This window comes from Triturus cristatus, chromosome 4_1 (genome assembly GCF_964204655.1).
Source record: "Triturus cristatus chromosome 4_1, aTriCri1.1, whole genome shotgun sequence".
Taxonomy (NCBI): domain Eukaryota; kingdom Metazoa; phylum Chordata; class Amphibia; order Caudata; family Salamandridae; genus Triturus; species Triturus cristatus.
The window spans coordinates 1,212,971,901-1,212,986,629 of NC_140585.1; the positions used below are offsets into that span (position 1 = coordinate 1,212,971,901).

Genomic DNA, 14,729 nt, shown 5'->3' on the forward strand with positions numbered 1-14,729 from the left:
CTCATAAAAGTTTGACAATTCAGACTCTTCCAGGCCCCTAAAGCTATAAGAATGGCTTGGGTGGCAGGTAATAGTAATTTTTAATGTATATTGAAATAATAATTGACTGTTGTGGTCGCCTCTAAATTAGCCAGACAGCGCCACCTGGTGACAGACTCCCAAGCGCCGGTGTTTACAATTCAAGTGCCGGTGCCGAGCACCGGAATCCAAAGGCTCAAATTAAGCACTGCCTTTAGTGGCTTGTAACCTACACAGTCCACACTACAGACAATTGCGGCTAGTACTTGCTCATGTAATGTTTTGATAGAGTGTGGCAGAGATCACGTGTTTGGGGGTAGAATACGGTTTACGCGTATTTTATATGTGTATTGCCAATTGTATAAATGCATCTTTGGCGAGGGAGGAACGGAGCACAGTGCATAGCAATAAAGACATTATGAGAACCATGTTGAGAACCATGAGTGGAGTTTAGATCTTGCACATTACTTGGGGCTTTGGTTGATATGTACACCTGTGGGGGGGTTTGGTAGGACTTGCAGGGCCGGGTGGATCCCTGTTGTTCATCTCGAGGTGCTGCTTGAATCGGTGGGTCTGTAGCTAATTTCTGACCTGTGCAAGTGAGAGTGGATTACTGATGTCTGGTCAGATGATTTTCCAGATCGTGCAAAGACATAGAATGCCTGACGGGTAGCTTTCTAATATTTTTTATTTCATCATCTTAAACCAGGCATTCTCAGTGGTTAGCTTCTTGGTCAAGTAGGCAACTGCTTTAACTGTGGCTACTTTTGGTGACGCAGAGGGTCCAGAAGACTATGTGAGCTTGGAGGGACTACTCATCGCAGGTTTTTCAAGAGGGGAAGGGCAGCCAGCGCGGGCCCTCCAGGACTGGAGACGCTTCCAGTGCAGGTCCTCCAGCACTGGAGAAGCTGCCAGTGCAGGTCCTCCAGGATGGGAGAAGCTGCCAGTACATTTCTTCATTGGGCTAGAGCGGCCAGTGCTGGTCCTCCAGGACGGGAGAAGCTGCCAGTGCAGGTCCTCCAGGACGGGAGAAGCTGCCAGTGCAGGTCCTCCAGGACGGGAGAAGATGCCAGTGCAGGTCCTCCAGCACTGGAGAAGCTGCCAGTGCAGGTCGTCCAGGATGGGAGAAGCTTCAAGTACATTTCTTCATTGGGCTAGAGCGACCAGTGCTGGTCCTCCAGGACGGGAGAAGCTGCCAGTGCAGGTCCTCCAGGACGGGAGAAGCTGCCAGTGCAGGTCCTCCAGGACGGGAGAAGCTGCCAGTGCAGGTCCTCCAGGACGGGAGAAGATGCCAGTGCAGGTCCTCCAGGATGGGAGAAGCTGCCAGTGCAGGTCCTCCAGGACTGGAGAAGCTGCCAGTGCAGGTCCTCCAGGACAGGAGAAGCTGCCAGTACATTCCTTCATTGGGAAAGGGCGGCCAGTACAGGTCCTCCAGGACGGGACAAGCTGCCATTGCAGGTCCTCCAGCACTGAAGAAGCTGCCAGTGCAGGTCCTCCAGGACAGGAGAAGCTGCCAGTACATTCCTTCATTGGGAAAGGGCGGCCAGTACAGGTCCTCCAGGACGGGACAAGCTGCCATTGCAGGTCCTCCAGCACTGAAGAAGCTGCCAGTGCAGGTCCTCCAGGACAGGAGAAGCTGCCAGTACATTCCTTCATTGGGAAAGGGCGGCCAATACAGATCCTCCAGGACTGGTGAAGCTGCCAGTGCAGGTCCTCCAAGATGGGAGAAGCTGCCAGTACATTCCTTCATTGGGGAAGGGCGGACAGTACAGGCCCTTCAGGACTGGAGAAGCTGCCAGTGCAGGTCCTCCAGGATGGGAGAAGCTGTCAGTACAGGTCCTCCAGGACTGGAGAAGCTGCAAGTACAGGTCCTCCAGGACAGGAGAAGCTGCCAGTACATTCCTTCACTAGAAAAGGGAGGCCAGTACAGGTCCTTCAGGACGGGAGAAGCTGCCAGTACATGTCCTTCAAGACGGGAAGGGCTGCCATTGCAGGCCCTCCAGGACTGGAGAAGCTGCCAGTACATTCCTTCATTGGGAAGGGGCGGCCATTACATGTCCTTCAGCAGGAAGAGGGAAGGAGCTGTCAATGTAAGTCCTTGAGGTTGGGAGGAGTTGCCAGTCCTGGAGGTTCAGGTGGCAGGTATAGAATGAGTAGACAGTGATTTGCATTATGCCTTTTCCTCGGCTATTGTGGAGTCAGGGATGTTGGCAAGAAATGTGTCGCTGGTGTCCAGAAGGGAGAGGACCAGGGCTTGGATGGTGTTCTTAGGTCTGATTCAGGGATGCATGCGGAGACTTGAAGGAGGCCGGCGTGGTAAGCATCTTCAGCAGAGTTGCTGTGGTCAGGAGTGGTGCCAAATATTTCAGGGGTTTGTAAAAAAAAATACAGGAGCTGATGAAAGGCCAGTTTATTGTGGAATAAAGCTAGGCCTGGGCTAAAATTCCGTTCTGCTCGCGGAAATTGCCATACTTTGACATTTTCGCGTTCCGCGGAGAGCGCGAAAATGTCAAAATTTCCACAATCCGCATTTTACCGGAAATTTTTTGCTTGCTCGCGCTGTAAAATAATACATTCTCGCAGGCGCGCGATCGTCTTACCTGAATCCCCGCGTTCGCCGACAAGTTTTCCTGATCCGGTCGCGTTCTCCACGAGATGTCGGATTGTTGGTAGCCATTTGCGCTGTCTCGCGACAGTTCGCGCCCGCAGTAAAGTTTTTTTTCGAGCGATCACGTCTTTCTTCTCGCGATCCTGCACCGCGAGACAAGTGAAGACAAGATGGCCGCGCCCGCGAGCAACCGCATGGGTAAGTTGGCGAGCCGCGACCACGCATAAAATACAGCGAACGGGCGGGAAAAAAGTTCTGCATCTTCGCGTTATTTCCGCGTGTTTGCGGAGATTTTTAACATTTTCGCGATAATTTGCGAAAGTGAATTCCGCAAATTCCGGCCACCCCTAAATAAAACCTCTTGAGGCAAAAATCTGAGTTAAAATGCAGGTCATCCAAAGTAATGGAGACAAAAACTTCTACAAAGATCGCAGAGACGTTTATGCTTTGGGGTGAGAGTTAGTGTGTGGGTGAGAAAAAGGGACCGGGTTACAGTTGGAGATGGGGTGAATTACTAAGAGACCACTAAGACAGGGGCAACGGAGGGTAATACTTTTGTTTTTAAAATTCAATGATAAAGGGGGGGATGCCTAGATTTATCTCAGAATTCCAGAGAACAAGGTTCTGTTTTTTAAAAAATTTTTGTTGAAAAAGCGAAATGTTACTGTTGGGATCATGCAACGAAATTCCTCACGATTAATCTAAAAGTGATTTTTTTTACCCGAGGGACGGTTGCAAGGGAATGGTCCAGTAGCAGTATTTTGTTTTGGTGGGAGTGGACAAGGCTGTCCTATGGAGCAAGCAGGAGACTGGTCCACCATGACTGATGTCTCCAAAGGTGAGTGGTAGTCTGGTGAAGTCATTCACTTGGGTGGTTAGTCACACTGCTCTATCAGGAAACGCCCTTGCCCCAGCGACAGCAGGCGAGGGGTAGATTTGACATGGATTTACCTCACCGTAAGATCCAGACAGGGCCGCAGTGCCTGGATTCACAGGGAGATAAACGGTGTTTGATTGATGGACTAGAGCCAGGGGACTTCATGCTCACCCTATAACAAATGCCGGCCTGTGTAACGGTTGCGTAGTAAAGGCTGTTTCCCCACTGTGCGCAGTCCATCCTTCACAACTAATGGAGATCTAGTAATGCAATGATGGCTGTACACATGTGGAGCTCACAGTCCTGCGAAGGCAGCCTCGAATTCTGAGAATGATCCTGATTTGAGGGGTGTTGGCTGTTTTCCCAGAGTGCCTACGTGATAACGGCCTTAGGACTCCTTTGTTTCAATTTTCAGAGTGTGTTTTTCAACCACGTGGTATGGGTGCTTAAGACATCACACCTACGGTCCGCTTTTAGCTGTTTCTACTCAGACCAATTGTGGTTAATATCAATACTTGGGTTTCCGGTTTTGGGCGACCCCATACATACCACTGAATGGCTTTCTTGTCAGACTCCTATGCTTCCTTGTTTCAATGGTTTTCCTCTCTCTTTGTGTGTTTGTTCCTCTCCTGGATCATAGTTTCTTAACCATTTGTGTGATTGAACGGCTTGTAGCCTTCCACCTCTTTAGATTCAGGGAACTCCTTTTTTTCTACATGCGAGTGCCTGTGCTTCCCCACTTGGATCCCTACAGTTCTCTGTTTTGCTCCCCCTCCTGTCTGTTGCTACCCCTATCCTCCCCCTGCTGCTCAGTTTTGTGTTTTCTTTTTACTTTATACCTCTTACTTAGCTCTTCCGTAACTTACCTCCATTGCTGCTCCTCCTGCTAAGCAATGCTTTCTTTCAAATCCCGCCCCTATGCAACCAGTCTGTTTGAATTTAAGTACACCTCTATTGTGTGTTTTAAATATAATTAGTGATGTCATCAATGATGTATTTTAACATGCCATGAGTGTTATAATAGTTAAGGTCATACGCAGTGCATTATGGGGGCACAAGTTATAGTTTGTTTGCTGAATTAAAACCGGAGTATTTTAGAGTCTTTTGGGTTTTTAACGTTGGCTTGTCTCTCATTCCAACACCTAACTATAATGCCACTTTTACTTAAACACGTTGTTTTTTCCAGTGAACTTGTGTTTTTTTTAAAACAAAAGTTATGGGTTTAGTCACCCACTATAATTTTACTTTAATCATTGTTTTTTTTTCAGTGAAACAAAATGCTATTTTTTTTTAAACTCCAGGCATAGTATTACAGATTTGTATTGGTAAAATACTATCCAACCTTACCTAGAATAATTAACACGGTCCCTGACACAAGTATTCGCTCTCATAAGAGCTTGTGAAAGTTTAAGTCTAAGCTGTACCCTTTCAGGCTAAATTATGCAAAAAAAGGAAGTAGCCCTGAGTCGTTATCAATACTAAGTGGAGAGCAGCTCCTTTTATATGGAGCACTCTATAACACCAATGACACTCCAAAAATGATCAGCACAAATGCCTGTTTTTAAGCATAGGATGAGCATAGTGGTATCCACCCCGAGCTAGAAAAGGGACAAGGCCTCTTGCCATTTTTACAGCAGAGTTATTAAGCATAGGATTAGCTAGTATCATCCACGCAGAGCTGAAAAATGACAAAAGTCTGTAGGAAATGCTGTTACATTTACATCTTTCATTCCATCAAGATGGCGTTTAGGTGTGTCACACTTCTGTCATAGATACAAAATGTTACCACTCTAGTTTCTCTTTAGAACACTGTGGGAAGTTGCATTAGAACACTGGGGGTTCAATAGACAGGCTTCTGCTGCTTTTGGGGGTACATGTTTTACGCAGAATACCAGACTTTATTCCCTCATGGCTGAGGAAGATAGGGTGAACTTTCAGAAAATGTACTCTCATTTTAGGTTCTGGAGCACCTTCCACAACCTGTTTCAGAAAAACACGAGAGAAAACAGTTTTCACTTAAACACGGTCCATCAAATCCCAGAAAAGGATTAGCCCTTTTCACAGGGTAAAAACCACTTCAGCATTCACCGGAATTCATAAAAATAAGGATAAGCCAACCAACAAATGATTTATATTGTGGCTAAAATCTGTTAGAACCCTTATGTGTGTTTATTTTTGCATCCCTCAAAACCCACAATCCACAGTGTGGCCAGCCAGTCCAGATAGTCCCTTTTGGCCCCCACATGCTCCTGTGGGTCCGGGTGCGCGCATCCAAACAATGCTGAAATTCAACCAATGACTGCATTGATAACATCCCCCGGGACACTGAGTTGTTCTCTGCCTGGGAGAGTGCAGGCAGGGAACAGAAAGCCAACTCCTTGACAGCACTCTCTCAGGGAGTTAACATAGGTTTTTCCCTGGCCTGACCGAAGCAGAAAGAAAAGCTGCTCCTGCTGGCGGAAGCGAACCAATGCCGCTGGATCCAACTGCACTGAGGATGGGAACACGCAGAGTAGCCAGCGGGGCCTCTTGGGCCCTTGGGCTCTCCTGCCGCTCCAAGTTCTCTAATTACTGTGGGTGTCCTGGGTTTGGCTGAGGCACCCACAGCAACCTTACCTATTTAGGCCCCAGGGGATAGGGCCCCCAGGGCCAAGCAATGGCTCGGGGAGAGTGCCTGTATGCCCCTCTTCCCTTAAAATAATCATGCGGCTCCAGGGAATGGGGTCCCCAGGGCCATTTAATGACTCAGAGAGTGGAGCAGCATAACTCCCTCCCCTTAAATAACAATGTGGTGACCTTCCAGCCCTGGATCACCCACGGGATTAAAATTGAAAAGGGCGTGCCATTTTTTAAAATTTTACTGTGGATCTGCAGTGCCACTAAGACAAAAATTAAATTTTTGGCCCCAGGTGGGTCCCTCTGGGATCCCTCCACCAGGCCAATGGGGTTGGGCATCCCTACCCTGCCCCCCCCCCCTCATTTGTTTTTAATAATTTCAGGATAGGGGACTGAATCCTCAGGTCATAAACTGGCTGCCGCAACTTCTTTGTTAATGTTGTGGCAGCAAGTCTGATCTTTTCTTTTGATCTGTTAGCTCCACAAATTCTCAGTGGCGTGAAATACACATACATTTTAAACTTAATTTCTCAAGAACTACTGAACAGAGTTACAGCAGATCCCAAAATGTATGCTTTATGGATCAAGATCTAGCTTTTAGACAAATTTGATTTAATTCAGTTTGGTTGTTTTTGCGTCAACGATATACAATTTTTCTATGGAAAATTGCCTGGGGAAAATGCGCTTTGGGACCTCCCTTTTTTCGCAGCCGCCCCGCTTGACAGATTACCCCAAAACCTCCCAGGAAGAAGCTGAGGTGGGTGAGACTTTTTTGCGAGGAAAGTATTGTCAAGATTCATCAAACGGCAACAAAGATATAAGCAGACAAAAAAAAAAAATATCCTGTAGAAACGTGGTCCTAACTGTAACTACCCAGTGTCGACCACCACTGGGTAATATATACATTAAAGGTTAAGTATATTTAATTTACTTCCTACTGGTACTTACTAATATGAAGTACTGAGTCCTGGTGCAAGTGTAGCAAAATCTACCTGTGACGTTCAGGTAGAACACCTATTTGGACTGTGTAAAAATATATGATTTATCCCTTTTTTTGGTGTTTACAAGGTATCTATGATTAGAATATTTATGGAGTACCTTTCTATATTCTATAGAGGTGTATGGTCTGGTGTAAGATGTTTGCTTTTTTAGTTAATGATTTCCTTTGTTTTTAATCTTATACGGTTTCCATGCTTTATAGGTGAATGATGTTGAGAACCTTTGGATAGTATGTTTACTGTACTCTCCTATTTTAGATACAATGCTGCTCTTTGGGTCTTTCTAATGTATCTCTACTGGAATTATTTGAAACGTGCCACTACTTTAGAGTTTAATGATTAATCTTTACTTTGGATGTTTAAGATGTATCGGTGCTTCCGATGTTCACTTCTGGTTAACGCTTTGGTGGGTCTCTATATTTCCATTTGCTGGATGTTTACAATGTACCAGAATTTGGATTGTCTGCTCAAATGTAAGAGATTGGTGAAGGAATTCATATGTTGGATGTGTGTACTGTGTCCATACTTTACAAGATCATTGCATTGGGATACTTCCAATTTGTAAATTGTTTTCAAATTTAGAATTTTGGGTGTTTTTATCCTTTAGATACTTACAATCGAGCTCTGCATGTTGAATGTTTATAATTCAGCTATGCTTAGTACGCATACAGTGTGTCCACACTCTTGACATTTGCGTTTTGTTGTATCTGTTCTTAGGATACGTGAAGTATATTCCTATGTTTGATCGCTGGATGTAATCACACTTTAGATGTTTACAAAATGCCTATGCTTGGGATGTTTAATGTATCTGCCCTTTGGATGTTTAGCATGTACCTAAGCTTTTTGTACTTAAAGTAGCCCCGATGTATGCACCCACAGTATTTAAACCTACATGTGAGCACAGATTTACACATTTTTGGGATTCCAAAACGTTCCCAGTAATCCACATGGAAAGCTGAAAAATATTTTTCCAGGGTGGAAACCAATTCCCCTCCACCCTCAGCTGGTCTCAAGGAGTAAATATGCCACCCATTCTGGGGCGGAAAGCGGAATAAGAGGAGTTTGTGAACACCCGCAAACATACTTGTGGATAGGGGCCAAAGTGTCCGTTCTAGTGTGCTTTGAGTATCTAAATTTTGAATATTTAGGATTTGTCCATGATTTGGAGGGGAATAATATAGTCTTATTTTTCACGATCAATCCTAATTTAAATGTCTTAAATCCTTTAGATGTTTACCACATTTTCATCCTTTGGGTGTTTGTGATGAATTCCTAGACAGATATTTCTGACACGGTTATTGGATTCAAGTCCACCTTTATCTAATGGACATACGTCAAGAAAGTCCTCATGTGATGCCCGTCTGTTCTTAGAATAACTTGTTTAATGCGTGAATGGGCTACTTCTCTTAGAGTAGAATTCTGAGTAGAGTCTTTGAATGTAGTGTCTTTCACTCATTTCCTCTTTGAACAGGTTATCTGGATTTAGCAGTTACCACTTTTCTCTACTCTAGCTTTTTTACATTCCACCACTTCATGCTGTACATTTGGATTTTTTTATTGTTTGAAGGTAGAAAATAAAAGCAAAGGGTGCGAGGCCGGAACATATATTGTTGTCCTGATTTAGGCTTGGTGCATCGAACACAAATAATGCTGAAAATACAAATAACTAATCTAAGGAAATTATGGTTTATCAGAAAAGACGATATGTTTATGTGTGCGCGAGGCAAGACGAATACTGGGTCTTCTAGTCAAGTGTTGTGTATTGGCTTTGGTTATTCCATTGGTGGGGCGCTCTCTTGCTTGTCTTGTTTTCCTTATAAACAGCATGTACTGTTAAGTCCACTCCTCTGATATGCTGCTGAAATCTGTTGTTTGTCATCTGAAGTTTCCTAGTTCGAATCCTGCCAAGTCTAGCTCAGCATTTCACTGTACCGCGGACATTGCATGAAGCGCCATTAGAGTAAGTAATGGCAGCATCTACTATTTGCAGTGCTTAGAAACTGCATACATTGTGGTATGATTCTCAATGTATGGAGAAAAAGTTATATGATTTTTATCCCTTAAAAACATCATATGGAGGAGTTGTGGTTGATCATAGGGTTTCCTGACATGAGCGGTGAAAGGTTAAATTCAAAGGCATGACAGAAGAGGCTTCCAAGCACTTCAATCCCATTTGTACGTCAAATGGCAGCAACTAGAGCTTCTCCTTTCGCTCCACCTTTATTCTAACTCTGCCTCACTGAATCCCGCCCTTTCAAAGGCATAGGGGGGTCCATGGAGGTGGACTTACTGTTCATAAGGCTTCTGGGGAATAACATGTAAATATATATCACAAAAATGCACCGTGTAAAATAAAAACTGACCAATTTCTGTGGAATGGGCACGGAACCTGTGACTTCCTGTTATCATCTTCCAGCCTCTTTGGGAAAGCGAGCACATTTACTCTTGCTTTTACTTTCTTGCGTATTTGGGTCTGAAAGCCTAAAATTCTCAATTTTTGTTCCGAGGGAAATCTGGCAAGACAAGAAAACGTCTCGTTACCAAGGTGGAAAATCACAAATTTAAAGGTTGAGCAATTTCTTTTTCTTTGCCATTTGGGCACTGACTGACTAAAGTGACTTTTGTTAGGAGTCCACAGTTGATATGTGAATTAACATACAGCTGCACTCGCAGGCTCACACATAGCCTCATGTCTGCTCTGTGCATTGACTCACGACGACAGCCATCGCAGTGACTTACAACTCATAACAGGCCATCTCACAGTGGACCTCTTCTCATGTCACTTGTTGACCGCATAGTGTTGAGTGTGGAGAGTCACGGTAACAGTGGTGATGGGTCACCTCATGGGGTTCCTTTCACAGGGTCACATGCTGGCCTTGCACCTGCGAGGTGTTAGGACAGCTCAGGGGTGAGTGGTGGCGTTGTTTGCTGCTCCCAGGCTGCTCCAAGCATTTTAATTCTTTTCAAATTTGCTGTTCTTATGTTTTTGAGTATCCGCTGCTATTTCTAGACTGCTGCTATTGTTCTTGCAGATTGCCTACTTAAACTGGGAATTTAGTCGCTCACTTACCCGCACGTCTCCAGCACGCACATACGGACCTCTGGGGGGGACATTCTAGATCGTCATCTTGTGTACGGCGCGTTCTAGTTGTCAGGGGCTCTGGCTACATAACCTGTGCAAGGGCGGACGTGCAGCGGACGAGCGCAGTAGGCGCCCCACCGGCGCGCCAAAGGCAAGCCCGTCTGCGCCAGTACGTCGCCTCTCGCCAGGAACGCTGGTCCGGGTTTGTCTGGGCTGTACAGCTATTCCAGGGAAGAATTATTGGCGGTTAATCCCACTGTTAAGTTGTGTAGTACTTCTCCTCCACCAAATTCTTTGGAAGGACCATTTGGCTGTATATGTTGTAGAGACGTCTCTCTCACTTTACCACCCTTTATAACTCCTCCCAGTGTTCAGCCTCAGCGACAGCTGAAAATTCTCCAGCTAAATGTGCGATTGTTGGTTAAACACCACTTAGAAATCCATGACTTAGTCATGGAGGAATCCCCAGATGTATTCTTCTTGACTGAGACCTGGCTCAATGAGGACATGGTGGCTGAACCGAATCTTGCATTACCCGTTGGGTATTCTATCTGCATGGTTAATAGAGAATCTAGGGGTGGTGGCATTGTGGTGATTTTTAAATCATGTTACTCGTGTCTTTTTATGAGAGAAGTTATTGAGGGCTGCGAGTGTGCTCGCTTTAGCATCACCGTGAGTACACATCTGACCCTATCTGGCCTGCTGGTCTATCGTCCACCAGGGCCTGCCTCTAAGTTTAAAACTGCTCTGCTGGAGGCAGTCTGCACGCTCGCTATGGGCACTGCCAATTTTAGTATTTTGGGTGATTTCAATCTGCACTTTGATTTATTGCAAGACAACAAGATCTGTAGCTTGCTTGCGGACTTGGCTGCGTACCAACTGGTCCCCGGCCCCACCCATTCTGCTGGCCATTTGCTGGACCCTATTTTCTCTAATATTATGTCTGCAACTGTGGAGACCCCTAAACCCATGGGTTGGACTGACCATTCGCTGGTAACAATGTTTCTTTCGATCTTAGAACCCCTTAACAAAGCTACTCAACTGCCCGTTTTCAAACGCCCGTGGCGTAAATTGAGGTTGGAGGATTTTCATGCATTTCTCTGCATGAATTCTCTGGGACCTCTTAATAATGCTGAAATGGGCTATAGTTTGTTTTGAGATTGGATCACCCATGGGCTTGACTCTCTTATTCCGGCTAAGTGGTCTAGGGGCCGTACCTCTGACGCTAGTCCCTGGTATAATGATTCATTGACCACCTTTAGGAAGGCCTGTAAAAGATTAGAGCGTGAGTGGAGAAAGGACTATGATCCCAGGAAAAAAGCATGTTATCTGGCTCAGATTAAACAATATCACAGAACTATCTGCAAGGTTCGAGCAGCCTACTTTGCCAATGGAATCCAGCTCAGCCCTAATCCAGCTAAATGTATTTTTAAGATCCTTAAAGACCTAAGGGCTAGAAAAATCTCGGCATCCGCTATCTCATCTGATCGGCAGTGTGATGACCTGGCCACTTTCTTTGTTGAGAAAGTTCGCACCATCTACTGGTCCTTCCCACAAGTGATCTCTCCTTCTCCTACCGCTCTTCCTAGATCCCGTCACGTCCTTCTTTAACAGCCATCCCTAGTATCTCACAGGATGAGTTTATTCGGTTGAGCTGGAAAGTTAAATCTGGCTCTCCGGCCGACCCTTTAAAGCCGGTTCAGTTTAGGGAGTCATTCTCTCTTTTTTTGACCCCGTTATGCCAGTTTGACAATTTTTTCTTCTCTTCAGCTATTGTTCCCGTGTTGTGGAAGCAGGCTTGGGCATCCCCCATTCTCAAAAAACCATTACTTAACCCAGCTATGCTCGAAAATTTTAGGCCTATATCTCTCCTCCCTTGGGTGGCTAAGATTGCAGAGGCGCATGTTAATAACATACTCACGAACTTTTTGAGTACCAATAACATCTTGGATCCTTCTCAGAATGGCTTCCGCCCAGTCCATAATACGGAAACTGCTCTTTTGGCCATGACTGAACATGTGCGGACCATTCTTGATTCCGGTCAGACGGTGGCATTGATCCTGTTGAATCTTAGTACCGCCTTTGATACGGTCTCGCATGGCATTCTGCTACAGTGGCTGGAGGAGGCGGGTGGGGCTGGCCTGGCTTTGGAACGGTTTAGATCTTTCCTAACCGATAGATCTTTCCGAGTGTCAGCCCCCCCCCTTTCCTTTCTCAGGCTCATTCCATCGAACAAGGGGTGCCCCAGGGCTCGGCGCTTAGTCCGTCATTGTTCAATCTGTATGTCCAGCCTCTTGCAGCGGTCGCCAGGCAGTGGGACCTCACCATGGTCTCCTATGCGGATGATACGCAGCTAGTGGTGGCCCTGGCAGAAGGTTCCACACTGAACGCCTCTAGGTTTAGAGGCGGCCTGGCAGCCGTTGCAGATTGGATGACCACTAATCGCTTACAGCTGAACGCTAGCAAAACTGAGGTTTTGTTAGTAGGGAAGAACTCAAGCCTGTGGAGTGAGCGATGGTGGCCGAGTGCCCTGGGTAGAACCCCTAATCCCAAGGCAGTGGTTAAGAACCTGGGGGTCTGGATGGATTTCTCCCTCAATTTTCAAGATCATACCAAAAAAGTTGCCGGCACATGCTTCGGACTCCTACGGGGTCTTAAGCCTCTTCTGAAGTTTTTCGATCCACCAACACGCCAGTTGATGGTCCAGTCAGCTATTTTATGCTAGTTCTCTTTTATTAGAGGCAAATCAAGCTGAAATAACTCAGTTGCAGCATGTTCAAAATGCCGCAGCTAGAGCCTTGTGAGGGCTCCCGCGGCTATGCTCCTCTGCCGGTGCCATTCGAAGACTTCATTGGCTTCCCATGGCGGAGCGCATTCAATTTAAGACGCTGTGTCTTTCTTTTAAGATTCTGAAGCTGGCTACTCCAAGCCTGCTTGGTAACCTGCTTATCCCTTATGTTCCCCCGCGTCAGCTGTGCTCCTTGGGGCAGCATCTGGTTATTGTCCCCCGCGTAAAACGCCTTTGGGCTGGGGGCCGGTCTTTTCGCTGCTTGGCAGCTAAGTTATGTCCAGATTCGTAGGATGAACTGCCCGTTCGCCTTTAGGAAAGCGATTAAAACTTTTCTTTTTCCCCCAATTTAGCCTTCTTGATCATCCTTCTATTTTTATGTTCATCTGCTTTAGTGTTTTGGTTCTGCTCTCTGATGCTGCACGCCGGGACGCCCCTTTGCTGGGGCAGCTGTGCGCTATACAAATCCGAATAACATAACATAACAAGAGAGTGACAGGCCACCTCACAGTTTACCCCTTGTGATGTCACATGTTAACTCCATGATGCAGAGTGCAGGGGCTCATAGCAGTGACGAGCCACCTCAAGGAGTGCCTCGCACAGGTTCGCTTGCTGGTCTCACACCTCCAGCACTTAATCAAGCGGCCTGTCCAAAAATACAGCTTTGGCCAGGCTGGAGCATGGACCATTCGGTCCGGCCTTGGTAAGACTTCTCAGCGGTAAGCACAACTCAGCGGCACAGGCTCACAGGACTACAGGCTCTAGAGTTGCCAGGCATGTAGGCAAGTACACATCTTCCAACACTTCTTAGCAGCCAGGATGCTATTCACGGCTCAAGGAATTTGGTCCTAATACCTTAAAGGAAGCCATGTTTGGGTTACTTTTAGTGGGATGGTTAAAATACGGGCACAGCGGTGGGAATAAGTTGTAGGGCACACAACTGGAAGGGAGACAGTTGTATTGAAAACTTAATGTAAATACATGGTCCGTATTCATTTCAAACTGAAGGTCTCAAGCTTTTCATTTCTTGTTTCTAACTCTTGGCTTTTCAAACTGAAATCTTTGAACTTTCAGGGTACAACTGATCCCTGCATTGGGATCCTTTTCCCGCCAAGGTCTATTGCGGATCACTGTGCACTTCAGGTTTCTCCCTTAATTATAAAAATGAGACCTGTTGGCTTTGCCAATGCTTGTGTTGTAATACTATTCGAAAAAACAGTACTCACACATTTAATCCGTGTTCTGCAGACGCTCAGTTGAACGGATCCAGATACACATCAATTTTATGAAACCGGTTTCTCTCGTCTCGCTCCCCTTGTTCTCATTGGGCTCAAGTAGGATTGTGCTGGCATCAGAACCTCCTGGAAACGGGTTGAGGGGCACTGGGTTCTCTGTGCAGACAAAGCACAATGGGATTCCCGCATGGTAGGTGGATTGTAACCGAATTCATACTTTTTCTTTAATATGCATCATGGAAAACATAGACAAGTTAGCAGACTAACTTTTTTTAGTCGAGACTACATTTATTGCTAATAACTTTGGCTCCATTTGTTGAATCCGCTCAAGATGGTCCCCACCTAAGGCTGACAGTTTGTGGAGATAAGCAGGTTGGAATGTGGGCGGTTGTGCTCTTATCAAACGTTTTTGTTTCCCAGTCTAAGTGAAGGCTCAATATTTTGCCCGAGTTATGGCCGTAAGGTAAGGCCTGACCCAGTTTGAAATCATTTTGTCATTTGGTTTAA

General features: G+C 45.9%; 1 protein-coding gene across 1 annotated transcript in view; it reads left to right on the forward strand.

Annotated features, from left to right (window-relative positions):
- The window catches only part of LOC146856418 (fidgetin-like), a 328,115-nt gene that overhangs the window by 102,753 nt on the left and 210,633 nt on the right, over positions 1-14,729 (forward strand). The window lies entirely within an intron of this gene.